General features: G+C 41.7%; 1 pseudogene; it reads right to left on the bottom strand.

Moving 5' to 3' along the window:
• Positions 1 to 1,350: 1,350 nt before the first annotated feature.
• LOC148894548 (uncharacterized) lies at positions 1,351 to 2,097 on the bottom strand (annotated as a pseudogene).
• Between the last annotated feature and the right edge of the window lie 17,218 nt (positions 2,098 to 19,315).

Raw genomic sequence — 19,315 nt, 5'->3', positions numbered from 1 at the left:
TATTTATTGCTTAATAAATTTTAGTATTTGTGTGACTGGGAGATCATGTTAAAATCTTTTCTACAAGACAAGAATGACAATGGGTAGGATTGTGGGAAAAGTGATTCCTCCAACCTTTGAAGCCCTGTATCTGGGACTGGAACCTGATTTAATTATTAACTGCCCAGAAAAACATATCATGCTGTTTGCAAGCAAGAATGCAATAACGAGGAGATAGCTAACAAAAGAACCCCCAACAGTCAAAGACTGCATTGGATTGGATTGGATTGGATTTGCCTTTATTAGTCTCGCAGTGGAGAAATTTACATTTCACAACAGCAAAGTTATGTAAGGTGGTGGGTGAAATTTCTGAAATGGAAAAGCTTACATTCATTGTCCGAGGCGAGCGAGAGAAATTTGAGAGATTATGGGGATGCCTGAGAAAAATTTACACTTTACAGCAAAAAGCAAAAGTGCTTATAACAGTATCGAAGTTGACTTATTAACCCCAATCTGTCGTGATCTGGTTGGCGACCAACATGTGGCGCTGTCGGCCCCGCCTGCACCTGCACTGTCCCGATCAGTGGCGGACTGCCACGTTCGGATTGGCGACCAACGGGTAGCGCTGTAAGCCCTGCCTGCAGCCTCGAAGGTGCTAGTTATTGTAATCAGTGTCAGTCAAAAGGACTCCTGACACAACCATTCGGCGTCGGGGCATTCTATGCATTCTATGCAATTGTATGCATTGTGCATTGTGTATGCATTGAGTGCTGTGCATGTGTTTGTTATATATATATATATATATATATATATATATATATATATATATATACAGTAAAGTCTCGTTATATCGATATTCTCGGGAGTCCGAAAAAATATCGATATAACCGGACTATCGATATATCCGATCCTGCGCGCATGTAATTTTCTCCTTGCGTTCATAGAAATAGTATCGTAATAAGCGGTACTATCGATATAACCGATATCGATATAACGAGACTTTACTGTATATATATATATATATATATATATATATATATATATATATATATATATATATATATATATATATATATATATATATATATATATATATATATATATATATATATATATATATATATATAAGGGCAAAGGAAAGCCGTTGTTGATGTAGCGGTCCCGAGTGATGGAAACATCAGAAAGAAGGAACACGAGAAACTCGAGAAATACCAAGGGCTCAGAGAGGAGCTGGAGAGAGCCTGGAAGGTATTTAAAAAAAAAAAAAAAAATATATATATATATATATATATATATATATTTTTTTTTTAAAAAAAATCCTCGTCTCACCCACCATGGGTGGTGTCTGTCCCCCATCTCAGCTCGGGTCCTCTACCAGAGGCCAGGAAGCTTGAGCGTTCTGCACAGTATCCGTGCTGCTCCCAGCACTGCGCATTTCTGGACCGAGATATCCGATGTTGTTCCCGGGATCTGTTGCAACCACTCATCGAGTTTGGGGGTCACTGCCCCGAGTGCTCCGACCACCACAGGCACGACTGTAACCTTTACCTTCCAGGCTCTCTGCAGCTCCTCTCTGAGCCCTTGGTATTTCTCGATTTTCTCATGTTCCTTCTTTCTGATGTTCCCATCACTCGGGACCGCTACATCCACGACAACGGCTTTCCTTTCCCCATTATCTATGACCACCATATCTGGTTGGTTGGCTATTACCATCTTGTCAGTCTGTATCTGGAAGTCCCACAGGATTTTTGCTCGGTCATTCTCCACCACCTTTGGAGGTGTTTCCCATTTTGACATTGGGGTTTCCAGTCCATGCTCCGCACAGATGTTTCGGTAGACTATGCCAGCCACCTGGTTATGGCGCTCCATGTAGGCTTTCCCTGCCAGCATCTTACACCCTGCAGTTACGTGTTGGATTGTCTAAGGTGCCTCTTTGCACAACCTACACCTTGGGTCTTATCTGGTGTGGTATATCCCTGCCTCTATGGCTCTGGTGTTCAGTGCCTGCTCTTGAGCAGCCAGGATGAGTGCCTCTGTGCTGTCCTTTAGGCCAGCCCTCTCTAGCCACTGATAGGACTTCTTGAGATCAGCCACTTCTGCTATGGTTCGGTGGTACATCCCGTGTAGGAGCTTTTCCTCCCGTGATTGTCCCTCTTCCAGCACTTCATCCTCTGTTCACCATTGTCTGAGACATTCTCTGAGTACATCATCCGTTGGAGCCTTCTCTTTGATGTATCAGAATCAGAATCAGAACCATCTTTATTGCCAAGTATGTAGAACACACAAGGAATTTGTTTCCGGTAGAACACGCTGCACTAGTATCGTCGTCAAAAAAACTGCTAAGTGGCACTATACAGTTCCATTTTGGCTACTGTTGAATGTATTCATAGAGCTTGGATGTTTCATCCTGGACAGTGGCTCTCACACTCACTAGTCCCCGGCCTCCTTCCTTACGGCTTGTGTACAGTCTCAGGGTGCTGGACTTGGGATGGAACCCTCCGTGCATGGTGAGGAGTTTTCGGGTCTTAACATGAATCTGAATCTCTTCCTTTGGCCACCTTATTATTCCTGCAGGGTATCTGATCACTGGCAGGGCATAGCTGTTTATTGCCCGGGTCTTGTTCTTGCCATTGAGCTGGCTTCTGAGGACTTGCCTCACCCGCTGGAGGTATTTGGTCATAGCCGCTTTCCTTGTTTCGTAATTCGAGGTTGCCATTGGCCTGTGGTATACCGAGGTACTTGTCGCTGTTTTCAATGTCTGCTATTGTTCCTTCAGTGAGTGAGACCCCTTCAGTGTGGACTACCTTGCCCCTCTTAGTCACCATAAGACTACATTTCTCCAGCCCGAATGACATATATATATATATATATATATATATATATATATATATATATATATATATATATATATATATATATATATATATATATATATATATACAGTAAAGTCTCGTTATTACAATACTATTTCTATGAACGCAAGGAGAAAATTTACATGCATCGATATATCCGTTATATCGATATTTTTTCCGATTCCTGAGAATATATATAACGAGATACTGTATATATATATATATATATATATATATATATATATATATATATATATATATATATATATAATCTTTAAACTCGTACTCGTGTTGCAATGGACAGAAGCTCGATATTGTTAGGCTCTTCGAAAAATGATCCACATCAAACGCTAACATTCAAATATGGTTTACAATTATTTGTATATATACAATGAACTGTTCTCCCAAAAACTTTTTGCCATGAGTAAATCAAGGCCTTTGGTGGGTGTATGTCTGTTTTTTAAATCGTATTATTTGTGGTAACAGTTGACTGAATAAATGCTAATTACTTATTCAGGAAGCAATTTAGTTGACAGAGTGTAGTATTCACCACCATAAAAGTTGAATTAGTTATGTGATGAATGCTGATAGACAAGGGGCTGGAGGACAAAATGAGAAACAATGACATTTTTTTTGTTCGATGAAATAGGTCAACCAGTTCTAATGCCGCATGAACTTTTGACCTAGTCGAAGTAGAGCTGCTGTTTTAGTGGAAAGAACAGCCTTTTCTGCCTTTAGCCTATTTATTATACTCTGTACTTTAGTTTCCAACTGCAATATTCTTTACATTAATAAATTACAAAAACACTTCAAGAACAAATATCATCCCTATACGTTGTTGCTATGACCTAAACATGGCAAATAAGTTTGCTGGTGCAAAAGTTATTTTTGTAAAGATGTTTCAATCACTTCAATTATGTAATTGTCCCAAAGAGGTCTGGTCTTTTCTCCTTCCAAAGAACAACATAACAAACTTACAGTAAAACAAGATGGCAAAATACAGTACCTTACATGTTGCCCTTCATTATCTCTCCTTTATGGGTCACGCCAGAGGGGCTTTTACTAGAACAGACTTTGATCTACTGTCACATGATGTTAAAATAGCTCCAGATGTTTTAACACATCTATCCTCAAATCTTCAAATAAATACAGTAAAAACAAATACGACAATGGTGTCAATATTGGTTTGATACAAACTCACTTCAATGCTATTTCGGCCCTAGCTCGATCCAATCTACACCAGAGCTCATAATATCAGGTTGCAGAGCTGGTCTTGGTCATATGTGAATTTTATACTCTAGTGAACACGGGCTGTACACTTTCATTAGCTCACATTCTCCTCAGCGGTGCAAAAGCCTTGTCTGTGGTTGAAAGACATGGGAGCTGTCACTTGTGGGGTGGAGGATGTGGGTTGAGGCTGAGATGCGGGGAAGGGGGGTCTTCTGCAAAGTAGAGTTCGGCCTGAGGCGCACCGAAGAAAAACATAAAGTAAAATAGGATTCTTTGAACACATATTGCCAATGTCCAAACACAAAACCAGACGACCCTCCTCATTCGGATCAAAACTGAAACAATTTCTCCCTCTGAGTCACAGCTTTTCTCACTAAAACTACCTCACCACAATTTGCAAACATAAAACAAGTCACCCAGGTGTATAAAATAAAGTAACATTTCACAATATTGCCTCTTTAACATTATTTTAAATGTTTAACACCAATCAGTCAGCTGTTCAAAATTACTTTTGTCATATAAATCAAGGCTCAGAAAATAAATGGAATTTAGTTTGTGAGTCAAAACACATTAAGTACAAAAACAGGATCAGAGACAGAAGCTTTTTCAAATAATTGAACCGCTGAGACGGTCCCAAAATTGTTTGTGAGACTGGACGTGGTCACGTCATCTGCATGGAAGTAGTCGGTGGTCAAGGCAAGCTTGGTCCTATTTATGGTACACCAGGCAGCTAGTAAAAATCGTACATAGGTTACTACCAATGGATTAACTTCAAACTCAGTAATCAAAACCTGTTTGATGGCTTATAAAATACAAGTGACAAGTATGATTCTCACAGACACAAGGAATATCGGCAAAATATATTGCTCAGCTAACCTTACACATACCTTTTAAAAGTTGGATCCACTTCATTATTGACACGATTCCATCCAGACTTGTGACAATTGTACAGTACTCAATCACTAATTAAATTAATTCCAGTCTTAAACAATTACAGAGAGAAAAAAAAAGAAAATCATACTGGCCAATAAAAATAGAAACAACTAAAATTTTGTGACAGTGTATGTCACACACACACACACACACACACGCACACACACACACACACACACACACACACACACACACACACACACACACACACACACACACACACACACACACACACACACACACACACACACACACACACACACACACACACACACACACACACGCACACACACACACATAAATTGTGAATAGCAACCACAGAGAAGAGAACAAATTTCAGTTGTGTCAGTCCCCCCCTGAGATGAAAGCAAAGCAGTTTAGCCAAACTCCATGCGATCCATTCGTTCAGGCCAGACATACATGGATGGCTGGATGGAAAATACTAACTTGCAAAAAGCTGTCCTCACCTGAGAGATTTAGGTTCAAGATGAGATTCATTGTGATTATAGTTCTTGTCATGTGTGGAATATTTAGCCCACTGGATAATTATTACTACTTCAGTGATTATGATGACCCACTATCTGCTGCAGTCGATTTTTTATGACTGACCTCTCTATGCATGATTTCAAATGGAAGGTGAAGTTGGCATGTAGACTATATAAAGACACTTGGGGCAAGGTAGTTATCCATCCATTTTCCATCCATTTTCCGTACCGCTTATTCCTCATTAGGGTCGCGGGGGGTACTGGAGCCTATCCCAGCCGTCTTAGGGCACCATGCAGGGGACACCCTGAATTGGTTGACAGCCAATCGCAGGGCACACAAAGACAAACAACCAGTCACTCTCATACTCACACCTAAGGAGCATTTGGAGTGCATGTTTTTGGAATGTGGGAGGAAACCGGAAGAAAATCCCCCGCGGGCCCGGGGAGAAGATGCAAACATTTACTTCATAAAACGGGTTTAACTAGCAATATACGGGCACTAAGGCGGGGTACACCCTGAATTGATTGCCAGCCAATCGCACGGCACACAAAGACAAACAACAGTCACTCTCACACTCACACCTGGTGACAATTTGGAGTGTTCACATTGCCTGCCATGCATGATTTTGGAATGTGGGAGGAAACTGGGGCACCCGGAGAAAACCCACGTGGGCCCGGGGAGAATATGCAAACTCCACACAAGGAGGCAGGAGCGGGATGCAAACCGGCAACTTCTGCACTGTGAAGCCGGCGTGCTAACCACTCGATTACCGGGCTGCGGTATTTATTCCTTTATTTGTTAATTTTCAATGTTGGTTTATTTGGACCCCTTACCTCCTCCACCCTGTTATGTATGGTAACCACAAGTGCGTTCATGTAGAAGGCAGAGTTTGCTCATTTGAATGGAGCTAGAATGGAAACATCTTCAGGGCGCTCGATGAACCTGTTAGCCTGATTTTTCCTCTAGTGCATTCGATGTGCACAAGCCTGCTATTCTTACCCTGCAGTTTATTGTTTTTCGCAATCTCCTTCCCTAGTTCCAAGTCCTCCCAGGTCAAGTTTGGGATCAAGACACCTTATTGCTCTTCCCAAGTGCACATGTTGTTTGTCAATTGCCAAGAGCACATTTTCCCTTGAAACTAATGGCCCGTGAAGTGAAACAGACCTGATTACTGCCTGACAGAAGGAATTAAGGCCATACGGAGGCAAAGGAGTGGGCCAGCATCCACAACTGTGAATAACCCAGTTAATTCACTATTTCTCGCACAGCCTAAATATGCTTTTTTCCAAAGAAGTGAATAAAAAAATTAAAACATAAATTCCATTTGTCCTATCGAATTAGAAGCATCTGCTTTTAGAGTAACTAGACAAAAAAATACATGTTATAAAACTCACACAGTGCTTGGGACAAATATTACCAGTCTATCCACAACATCATTTATCACAACATATATAAGAAATGCATGCAACAATATTCATGAATTAAAGTGCGGCCGTGGTTTGGTTGAAAGCATGCAGAGAGACATATATTCACAACTTTCTCCACTGCGAGACGAATAAAGGTACATCCAAACCAATCCAATATACATTTGTAAACACAAGAGACAATAAAATAGGGGATTGTATAACAATTTCACGTTTGTTGCTAATCTTGACTCGTTTTGTATTGGTTGAAGACTTTTTGTGCTAAATTGTTCCAGTTAGAAACTGTCTCGTTTGGGTAACTCCTTTAAGTTGAGGCTTGGCTGTTCAACTAGAGACACTCTATTTTTTTTTCATGTGTTTCATTTCACAAAGGATTCATCTATTTCTTGAACCACTATTATTTGATTTTTTTCAAACAATCTCAGAGCAGCGAAAGTACATAGTTTTTTGGAAACCTCATACAACCTTTACAAATTAGGTTCCATATCAGAAAAAATAATGATACTTAGAAGTTTTAAAATTGTATAATAATTTGAATATAGAAGGCGGCCCGGTCGTTGTGTGGTTAGCACTCACAGTGGAAAGTTTGTGAATTCAAAACACCCTCCGTCCTCCTTGTGTGGAGTTTGCATGTTCTTCCAAGACCCGCGTGGATTCTCTTCCTATCCTCCGGTTTCTTCCCACATTCCAAAAACATGGATGGCAGGCTGATTGAACACTCTAAATTGTCCCTGGGTGTGCATGAGAGCGAATGCCTGTTTGTCTGTGTGTGCCCGGCGATGAGCTGGCAACCAATTCAGGTTGCCCCCCGCCGACTGCCTGAAAACAGCTGGGATAGGCTCCAGCATTCCCTGTGACCCTCGTGAGGCTAACTTCAACTTTACATACGTCCTTAAGCTGTGGGTACCCTCAGCGGCCTTTTAACACAGGGGTCGGGAACCTTTTTGACTAAGAGAGCCATAAAAGTAAAATATTTAGAAATGTTTTTCAGCGAGAGCAACACGCACGCGCGGGCGCACATACAAAAGCTCGCGTGCGCGCGCGCACACACACACGCGCACGCGCGGCTACTTTTCAACAAAATATCAGAATGTATTATTTAAAATAACTTTGTGATTGTACTCACCGTTAACATGGATGGTTTTCCGTTCCTCATGTTTGGTAAAAATCCAGGAAAACGATCGGAATGAAATTCAATTTGCCGGTCCAGAGGCGAAGTTACTGCTAGCTAGCCTGCACACGGCTCATAAGCTTCCACACTTGCTATCTGCAATCTACTTCTCCCAGAAGTATGTCGATGCTAACGTTAACATGGGGCTTGTTAAAATGTCACTGACATTCGACTGTTTCATCGATGGTATTGTTTCATTGCAAATTAGAATCAGAACATTTTCTCTCCTCTAATGCTCCGGTGCATTCACGCTGAAGTGCACAAGTTGGGCTCATTTAAAGGGGCGTTTACCTATTTCAACATGACGGCCACTATCATCCAAGCAACACGGCGCTTTCGGCCATTCTAGCTCAGTGTCATCCAATCAACATTGCGCTTTCCGCCAACTGCAGCACCAACGGGAAATGAACGACAAAAAAAAACGACAATATGTATTATAATATGTAATATTTATCGGCGAGCCATATGCAATCATCAAAAGAGCCATATATGGCTCGCGAGCCATAGGTTCCCGACCCCTGTTTTAACAAATGTCAGAAGGAAAGAATAGGGAATGAAACCAAAAACTCTGAAGATACAAAAAGGAGAGGAGTAGCAGTACCTTACATTGCAGGAGTTTCTGAAAAACTACAAAGAGTCCTTTGGCAACACAAAATTCCAACTTTTTTTCAAATCGATAAACACATTAAGGCAAAAACTAGTGCATCCAAATGATAGTCAAAGTCAGCTTTATTGTCAAATATGCTAATATGCATGACATACAGCACAGATGAAATTAATGTCCTCTCGGACCCAGTGTGCAAAACAATCAAAGAACTTATATCCCCAGTTTGCTCAGTTTATCGGTGAGCTGTTGGGGGATGATTGTGTTGAATGCTTAGCTGAAGTCGATGAACAGCATTCTGACGTAGGAGTCTCTGGTCTCCAGGTGGGTGAGCGCTGTGTGGAGAGCAGTGGAGATGGCATTATCGGTCGAGCGGTTGGGCCGATATGCAAACTGGAAGGGGTCATGGTTGGGGGGGAGGACAGCCTTGATGTGGTTCATAACTAGCCGCTCGAAGCACTTCATGAGGATGGGAGTGAGTGCGACCGGGCGGTAGTCATTGTGGCAGGTGGGGGGCGACTTCTTAGGGACCGGGATAATGGTGGTGGCTTTGAGGCACGCGGGCACAACAGCCTGGCTCAGAGAGGTCTTGAAGATGTCCGTGAAGACATCTGTGAGCTCCACAGCGCAGTCTCTCAGAACACGGCCAGGAATGCCGTCGGGACCCGGGGCTTTTCGTGCGTTGGTCCCTCTGAGGGATCGCCTCACGCTGTCCTGGGCCAGTGTCAGCACCTGTTCGCCGGGAGGTGGTGGGGTCTTCTGTGCTGGAGTGCTGTTGTCTGCCTCGAAGCGGCGAAGAAGTCGTTCAGCTGGTTCAGCAGTGTGGTGAGTTCTTGCTGGTCTGTGGAGAGGGCTTGTCGTCTGTGATGGTCTGTATCCAACGCCACAGGTTCCTGGTGTCTCTGCTGTCTCTGAAGTGGTTAGCGATCAGAGACAGCAGAGACACCAGGAACCTGTAGCGTGGGATAGGCTGCCAAATGAAAAACAAAGTGATGTAGTTTATTCAATACATTGTAAGAATGAAAATTGTAAAGAGCAGTACATTGGGGAGACTTCTCAAAAAAAGACTATCAACATCGCAGGGATAATACTAGTGGGCCTCAATCGGCAGTACATACGCACCTAAAAGCTAGCAACCACTCATTTGACGACAATGAGGTTAAGATCTTAGCGAAATAACATAGATGGTTTGAAAAAGAAGTAAGTAAAACAAGCGATTTTCATAAAACAACTAAATACTTCATTAAACCGGTTTTTGGTGGGATGAGTTTCAATTTGGATCGTTCATACAATAGCCTGCTTAGGCAACATAGGATTAGTAATACTGATGAGGTGATACTGGTCGAAGTGGGGCAATCAGGCCAGTCGTTAGTAAGAACGACAGGAACTATCGGTGGAGCAGCTGCAGGGAGTAGTCCGAAGAAACGTCCGACACCTTCAAAGATGTACAGATGACGGCTAAAGAAACCTTTTCATCGATGGACCGCTCCTGTATGACTGAGAGCTTACACAAACGAATCATTGAAATATTATTTATTTATATCAAATATAATTGTGAAAAAGGCACATGGAATGCTCACTTTTTTTTCTTTTTTTTATATAGAGCGGTTTCATTAAATTTGTTGATGTAATGCTTTTCACAATGATGACAAGAAATATAAAACATGAACGGGATGGAACCCTTTGATATTTCCATGTTTATAATGTGGACACTTGTCCATTTTTATATACCGTTTAGTTAACCAGGGAAGGTCACTTGAAGATCTACTTTCAGTTTCCATGTCCTCATTACTGGAGTGCAAATGAAGTTCGGTGAAGAACTAATCCAAAAAAACAACACAGTAACACAAGTGATACATTATAGTATTTAGCAAATATAGTTTTTCATAAATGTTTTGCTTGTCAATATGCAAACAGGCACATTTTAGGCTCAATAGTTTAAAATATTTGTGCCTGTCATTTTTTTTTTCAATCCGGACTAGTAGTTTTGCCGAAGTGTCTGTCCACAGGGGTTAAATTGTCAAAAAAATAGGCTGTTCTGAGGAAAATAAAAGAGTAAAAATAATTCCAGCAACCTAACCTGATCACGGTAAAAAAACATTCATTGTTTTGTATTTTTTCAATGGGAACTAGTAGTTTTACCCGTGTGTCTGTCCACAGGAGTTAAATTGTCAAAAAGTAGGCTGTTCTGAGGGAAATAAAAGACTGAAAATAATTCCAGCATCCTAACCTGAGCATGTTAAAAATCATGTCCTAGGTAATGTATGCAAACATGGAGATTCACACTTGGTACTGGTCCTTATGAGAACAGCCTAAAGTTGGAGTGCCTCCTGACTAGAGTGGTGTTGTTGTGTGTCTCTTTGTCGATTGGGTTCCAGCTGGGCTGATGGTGCGCCTCTGTTGGTGGAACAGTGACAAATTCAAGAGTTGAGTACAGGGTCACTTGTTGTCACTTCCCATCCATCAGCTCCGTCTCACCACAAATGGTGAGAGGGAGGTGAGGCCCCTAAAAGGGCAAGGGGATCGAAGGTGGGATGAGGTTGGCGGGGAGACAGTCATGTTATCTGGCATGCCTGTGATGACCTTGGTGATCTACAGGCGTTGAAGTGGAAGTAATGGGACTTAAACAACAAACACCATCAATGTTGTGCTAACAAATTCACTCAAAAGACAGACCCTTTGGATTGGATTGGATTTGCCCTTATTAGTCTAGCAGTGGAGAAATTTACATTTCACAGCAAGTTATGAAAGAAATTAAAGTAGAAAAGCAAAACACAGGAGCTGCTGGAAAGGCAGCCACTCTCGCGGCGCCGTCTTGAAGTCAAAAGAACAAAAAAAAAAACATTCATTCTTAAGCACTTTCTGTCCCACTTTGTTACATAAAGCAGTTCCAGATGAAAGAGGAGAGCATCAAAGTGTCTCTTCACCAGTGGATCAGGGACATCATGGTGGAATGTGCACGTCGACTACAAGCTAAATGTTGAAAGCAAACACGCAGCTGTAGCATCCATTGACGAATAGAGATTGTCTCACATCTCCTGTCCCCCATAAATCAGCTTCAATTCCATCCCGCGACAGTTCCATATACGCATCGACGCTCCTCAAGACATTTATCCATCCAGCCGCAGACTGTCCGACCTTCCACTGAACAAAGCGGGGCTGTGAAGATGCTGCCCATTACAGGCGCAAAAAAAGAATTACATCTATACATAGAGTAATTCCAAAACAGCATGCATCCAGTCTACAAATAACAATACACACCTAGCAAACCAGATCTTAAAATAGTTTTACAATGTTAGATCTCAGAATTTGAATATAATATGAAGTGAATTATTCAACACATTTTTTCTGTCTCAATTTTTAGAGGTGATGATTAATAACGACCCCATTTGATAACGATTACTGCTGACAATTTTTTTTTTTTTTTTGTGAAACCGTGAACAGAGGTGAGCAAAAAGAATCAGCAAAACGATTAGCACGAGTACCCAACCTAAAGGTGAAATAAAAACTGAAATAAAACATAAGAAAAATCAAATTACACAGTGTAATATTACAATTTATAGGCCTTGTTCATAATGACAGCATATTATCACCCTGATGAGATTACCAATGCTACTGTCCAGTTTTGTAAATTATTGGATTACAGCGCTTGTAAATTTCTGGATGGTATTGGCGAGTATATTACTCAGCCACAAAGTGCAAAAATCAAACCATGAGCAATGGAACCTCTGACGGTATAAATGAAATACTGTGAGGTTGCAGTGCTTGATTTCACCTGATAATTAGTTCTTTTTTTAGCTAAATGTAGGCATCAGACAAAACCACCACAATGGCAATTGCATTATATTTTGGGCTAAATGAGATTAAACTGGTGGTTGGCCTCACAGTGCAAAGGTGCAGGGTTAAATTCAGGCTCCGGCCTTCATCGGTAGAGTTTCAATGTGATAGAACGTTTTTATACACATCGTAAACATCCTACACTGTAAACCCGAACAGTACTACTGACTTAAAGTCTTTGAGGTCAGTCAACTCAAAAGCCGATTTTTTGTTTCAAAAACTCAAACGTTTTGAGTTTTTGAATGAGTCCTGCGTTTTTAATTTGCAGTAGATCAATACTTTTGAGTTCATGGCAATCGTTTACTCAAACATTTTGAGTTCACGGTAGGAAGCTGCGTGATGACGTCACTGCGTGCTCTCATTGGACGCCATTTGAATTCTCAACGGCTGAATCTGTCAGAGACCGACGGATTATTTATTTTAAATTAGGGTGGAAAGACAAACAATCGTATTTAATATATTATATATGTATACTACAAGGACCCAGTGTGTCAATGCTGTAGGCGCTCCACAGGAAAGGAATATTTTGGAAAGTCCGTTTGGGGCATTATATCCGCCGCCCTCTTCTCTGGTAAGTAGGAATGTTTCTTAAACGTCTCTTGTTTGTTGAAAGACACAGCAGGGTTATTAGGAGAATTATACCGCGAAGGTTCGTTTGGGCGGTGGTGGAGTAATATCTATCACGAGGTTTTGCGAGTTATGTTTGTGTCCGCGAAGGTTCGAGAATAATAGTCAAATGGGTGTTAAATTAAGTTTTATATGAACTTAATCACCCGAAATCCACCACACAGATGCTGCAACGCCAGCAGGTTGGTGCTTTGAGTTAACTTTGTTTTAAACGGCAGCACAATAAGTCATGCTAATTCAACGTGCAACAGTTGTGCTGCCGTTTTAAGAAGGCACTAAGTAAATATAATGCTAGCCAAATGAAATATCACTCTGTACAATTGGTGTAGTTTTAAATGGTCATTCATGTGTAAACATCAAACTTTTTAAATGTATTTTTGAAACTGCAAACACCACTTTTCAAACTGCAAACACCTGACTAGCTTGATGGCATCATTTAATCTGGTAAATTAGATTATTTATTCATTCAGAGAGAGAAAAGTAATCATGGATCAAGGTGTTTTATTAAATTAAATGATTACATTTGTTGTCTGTTTTTTCTATTCAACCTTTTAGCCCCAGGGTGGAAATTGAGTAACACCACCATTATCTAAGGTATGTTTACATTTTAATAATGCTACATGATTAATTACCCGAATCATATTAAAAATAATACATGTATGTATTTTTTTATATTGAACAGAATTTTACCTAAACTTAATTCTCCATAGGTCTCCATAAGCCACTGTCTTGGGTTTGAGATGCTGAAGACAAGTACTGCAATGTTAAGCTCCTGTCGCTGTCCCCAAATTAAAACTTGGCTTTTGATAAAGGAACAGCATGATATACACGAGGCACAGTCTGGCCCTTCGTGCTCTCCATGCATACCTACGAGAAGATGACTCACAGTTCTTCAAAACATGCAATGTATGTATTGCCTGACTTAACACAAATGTCTATTGATGTATTTTGCAGTGGGAAGAGGATCCAGACATTGAAAACATTCCTGTCGCACTTCTCTCCGTGACAACTGACAACTAGCGCCATCTTGTTTAACCCCAACAGCATTTCTGTTGTGATAGAAGATGGCATTATTGTGAGATGTCTCCCCAGGTTGGCTGATACACACCTCCTCTTATTTGGTTTAATGTATGCACTGCATTTAGATTCTCCCAAAAAATTAATCCACACATTCACCTTCATTCAGAAAACACTGCTGTGTCTTGATGATAACAGACCACTCAAACCACGCCTGCTAAGTTTAAAAAATGCTTTGTTCCGCAATATTGAAGGCACCAGTGCCTCCAATATTGCGGAACAAAGCAACACTGGATAAGTAATTTCATAGTTTTACTCTGCTTTGTGTACCTAAACATTGATGTACTGTTTGTGACTGATTTTGTATTCATAATTTGATGTGTAAACCTGGATTTCACCAAAATGTCTTTTTTTCATTTCATGAATACTGTTTGTTTTTAGTAAGTATTACTTGAATTTGCACCTTATAACGACTACATTGAAATGTATTCTCTTGTATTTATTCAAGTATATGCTTGTCAGAGAATTTATTTTTTAACAGAACCGCAGAGTATAATTTGTTGTCTTTTTCTGTTTTGTTTTGTTTTGTTGTGTTTATTTCACATCTTGATGGTGTGTTAATTACTAAAAAAGAACTGCTCAGGGGTTTATTTGTTGTTTTGGTATGTGGACATGCTGTGCATTTGATACTGTTATCATGAATGTTTTATCAAAGGTTGTTTTAAAACCTTAATAAAAAAATGTGCACTAAAACAGACATGTGAGGTGGGTTTTTGTTTTTAGACATAGAAGGCAAATGTAAGTACAGTATACATGAATATATTTTTTCAGGTAACATAAATTTGAGTTGGTTACGCTGAAATATGAAACCTAATTTTAACTTAAAAATTAAGATAAGAAAACATTAGAGTAAACTGAAAGTACATATTTTAAGTTCATTCAAACTCATAACATTTAAGTTCAGTCAAACTCATAAAATTTATTTCCACTACTCAAGAATTTTGAGTAAACTACTCAGAAATTTTGAGTACAGTTTACTCAAAATTTTTGAGTACATTCAACTTGTTGGGTTTTACAGTGTATGTTATTTCATGTTTAGTTTAGTCTATATGGATGTATGTCGTTTATTAGATAACTGTGTATCTCTGGGTGCACTGTAGGATTCATTTTCAGTCTAATACCATGTAACACCCTCCTCCTTGCTGATAAACCTGGTCGAGATGATGTCATCACTGCTGTATGATAAAACGAGGTGAAAGGGGGCGGCCCTTGCTCTCGTGGCGTTCCCACTTTGACCAGACATGTCCTTCTGTTGTTTACAAGAATAAAGTAGTCTTTTCTGTTCACCACTTTGGTCCCAGCTGGTGTTTCATCATAAAACTCCCTCGAGCCAGAATCAGGAAGAAATACATCAAAATCCCTGACAGAATGTTTTTCCCCATGCATGCATTAATGGAACACTCAAAATTGTCTAAAACTGACAAATGTGAGTTTGGATGGTTGTTCATTTATGTGATTGGTTAGGAATTATTTCGAGGTGTATCCCGCCAACTGCCCGTAGGCAGCTGGGCTAAACTCCAGCAGGCCATGCGACCCTTGTGAGGTAAGCGGATTGTGAAAATATATGGATGGATGAATGATCTCAGGTGCGTCTTTGCACAAACTACACCTTGGGTATTGTCTGTTGTGGTATATATGTGCCTCTACGCACTGGGGCTCTCTTTGTCACTGATAGGACTCCTTGAGATCAGCCACTTCAGTTATAGTTCGGTGGTATATCCCGTGTTAGGGGTTTTCCTCCCATGATGGTCCCTCTTCCAGCACGTCATCCTCTGTTCCCCATTGTCTGTACATCATCCGTTGGAGGCTTCTCTTTGATGTATTCATGGATCTGGTATGATTCAGCTGGACCGTGGCTCTCATACTCACTGGTCCGCGGCCGATTTACAGTATATAATGCAATTTCCGGACTAGAATCCGTGACTTTTTGTCACAAGCTTTCAACCCTGCGGTTAATGCAACGATGAGGCCAATTTATGCATTTTTTGAAACGGCCGCCATGGGGCGCTCGAGCACTAAAGGTAAGAGTGAGACAGGGTGAATATATGTGCCGAGGAAGATGCAAGTTTAATGTAACTTCATGTGTTAATCATGCATTTAAAGTGGCCATCCGAGTTTAATGGGAGGATCGGATTATCAGCGGTGCGAAATCGTTTATCAAAACTGGCCGTATGCAAAGAGCATTTTTTGCACAAGTTTGCCAGTGGAATAGTGTGAAAAAATCAACCATCACAAACATTGGTTTCGAAAAGTCGGTCTGCTGCATGACGGAGAGGACAGCACAAGCTCCGGAGTGACTACCCCAGGATGAAGTGACACAGCGACAACCAAATAGAGAATACGTGAGTGGCGAGGAAAATCTGACACTATTCCAATCTGACACACAGGAGGAAGATGAGGATAAAGAGTTTGATGTTTCTCTTTAATCAAAAGTATGTTTGTTGTCAAATCTCGCAGGCAAGTGACAAGCAGAGCTTGATCGTGGCGTGGAGTTGAGCAAGTCGTGCTGTGAACTCCTTCTGACGCTGTGCGGATCTCAACCAGTCTGTGCGTGCGTGTGAGTTAGAGTCCGTGTGATTCTGCCCTGTGATTCTCCCGATCTCTCTGTCCCGCACTACTTATACACCCATTTTCATGTGTGGGAAATGCGTCAGCCTGAAATGGACTTGAAAGACATCAAAGGGCTTGAAAGGCTTCAAAGGGTAGAAAGGCGCACTTCAAAGGCGTAAACATGACAGCGCCGCGGTGCACACCTTTGATGCCACAGGGCTACCCTCTTGGATCCGAAGCCGGGGAAGGGGGCGCAGGAAAAAACGAGGTCAGAAGAGACGGTAGGAGGTGAGCCGTTCCGGGACGTGCACACGTCTGCCGGTCTGCGTCGTTCGTTCACACGGAGATGGCAGGAACGAAGAAGGTCGATCGCCGGGCATGGGGGGAGTTGTTGTGGGGTGGCTGACATCGTCGTTCGGCAACGTGTGCGCTACAACTGCCGGTTTGAGTCTATTGATGGAAACTGTATCTGTTGGGTTATTTTGATCGTTCGTCCCTGGTTCATTGCTTCGACGGGTGTTGATGGAAGATGATGGTTAAATCATCAGGGAGCCAGGTGTAGAACAGAAAGTTGGTTTAATCTTGGAGAGAGCGGAGGCATCGCGGTGTCGGCTTAAGGAGAGAGCATGGCGATAGAGAGAGAGAGAGAACTAGAAGGGAGAGCATTTTATACAGCGCGCAGTGTGTGACGCGAAAGGATGTGACGTAATGTAAATGCGACATCATGTAAGGGAAGGCAGGATATGACGTATCAGGAAGTTCAAAATGTAAACAAAGATGACATAGCGATGTTTAGAGATGTTTTTATGGCGAATTACCCCAACATCTCCCCCCTGACGAACATATTTAACATTGGTGGATGTGAACAGAAAGAAGAAAAAAAAGAAAATCACAAAATAGAACAATCACAATGGAAACAATCTCAAATCAAAGTCATGTCATTCGCTAGCTACAATAGTCAAATCTTCATGGCATCCTGGATGGTGATCACCAGGATGACGAGTAGGAACGAAATTGTTTGTAGCATTTGTCGCAAGCAGGCCCCAGGGTGTGGTACGGATGAGCAGGTGTCTGGGAAAGAAGGTGCAGTCTGTCGGCTCCAGTGATGTGCATCGGGAATCTTCTTGACGAACGATGTCCTCGCGAGTCCAGACGAAGCTTGTAGCTGCTAAGACGGCTAGCAGCTCTGCAACCGGTCCATCCCACTTTGGCGTGGCCCACGTCATCTTCTTCAGACCGCAGCTCTGTCCTGTGGAGAACAAATGAAGACTTGTGCCAGGTCACATGTCGAAAGGATGGTTTTATTCTACACATCACACTTTATTGACGTTTCTTTCCCTATCAAAGTCTGTCTCATCATTTAGGCTCTGCAATGGATTCTCTCATAGAAATGGCAGACATTGTTATTGTTAGCTGTTAGTTGGTTGGTATATGTTAGTGGTTAGTGAGTCTGCATTTCTGGAGGGCACCACTTTCTTGGGGAATGACGTTGCAGCCGACATCACTCATCACCAAAAGTGAACATTTTGGCAAAGATAATCTGAGGTATCGTCACTCCCCCCTGTTGAGACATGAAGTCTCAATTTGCCAGTTGGGAACGTGTTTGCGTGGAACACGATCCGTCTTTGACATTGCACAGATTATCAATTTGCATAAAACCATTTGTCAATCATTGGTCCGAAATTTTGGAGGCCAAATTTTGGCATGTCGCCACATTGCTTGGTTGGAGGACAGCCTTTCACAATTCTTTACCACAAGTTGACATGGTCAGCAACATTATGGCAATCTGGGTAAATGGTCACCATACTCGCCTTTTTTCATTCAGTCGGAGGTCACGAGTTGACAGTCAGTTTCGCTTCTGCATAGGACATCCATCGCACAACCCAACTTCATCTGCGGTCACCCTGGCACGGATTCCGCAGGAGTCCTCCCCTTCTGAAGGATCTACTTCTCCCAATTCTGAAAGAAGCTGGTTAGCGTGGAAAACCCTAGACAATATATCTGATACCGCCTGAATCTCTGACTGACATTGGTGCCCACTCCGTCCGAGGCTGGTCTTCCCACGATATCTATGTCCCGCACTACTTATATACCCATTTTCATGCGTGGGAAATGCGTCAGGCTGAGACGCACTTGAGATACATCAAAGGACTTGAAAGATATCAAAGGGTAGAAAGGCTCAGTTCAAAGGCGTACACACGTCAAACGCCACGGTGTGCACCTCTGACGCCACATGGATGGCTGTCATTGACTTACTATGTTTTTGTAACCAGCCCTGTTAGTGAGTGCTACTGTGTTTCTTCCGTGTCTCTGTGACTCTGTATGTTTTTGTACCCAGACCTTTTTTCGTGTTTATTTTGTTTGTCACACTTGTGTAAATGTTTGTCTCCGTCTGCCTCGCTATACCCAAGGCGTACTTACTCCCGTAAGGTTCTGCTCGACATCGACAGTTCCTTTTTAAAACCAGAACCAGCTGACGCGGAAGTGCTACGCAAGTGCTGATTGCTTCGGGAGTCAACTCGTCCACCGACCCCCACTCTACCAC

This window comes from Hippocampus bargibanti, linkage group LG08 (genome assembly GCF_051943395.1).
Source record: "Hippocampus bargibanti isolate YZ-2025 linkage group LG08, ASM5194339v1, whole genome shotgun sequence".
Lineage (NCBI taxonomy): Eukaryota > Metazoa > Chordata > Actinopteri > Syngnathiformes > Syngnathidae > Hippocampus > Hippocampus bargibanti.
Note: the sequence above shows the minus strand (reverse complement) of the source record. Positions and strands in the feature narration are given on the sequence as shown.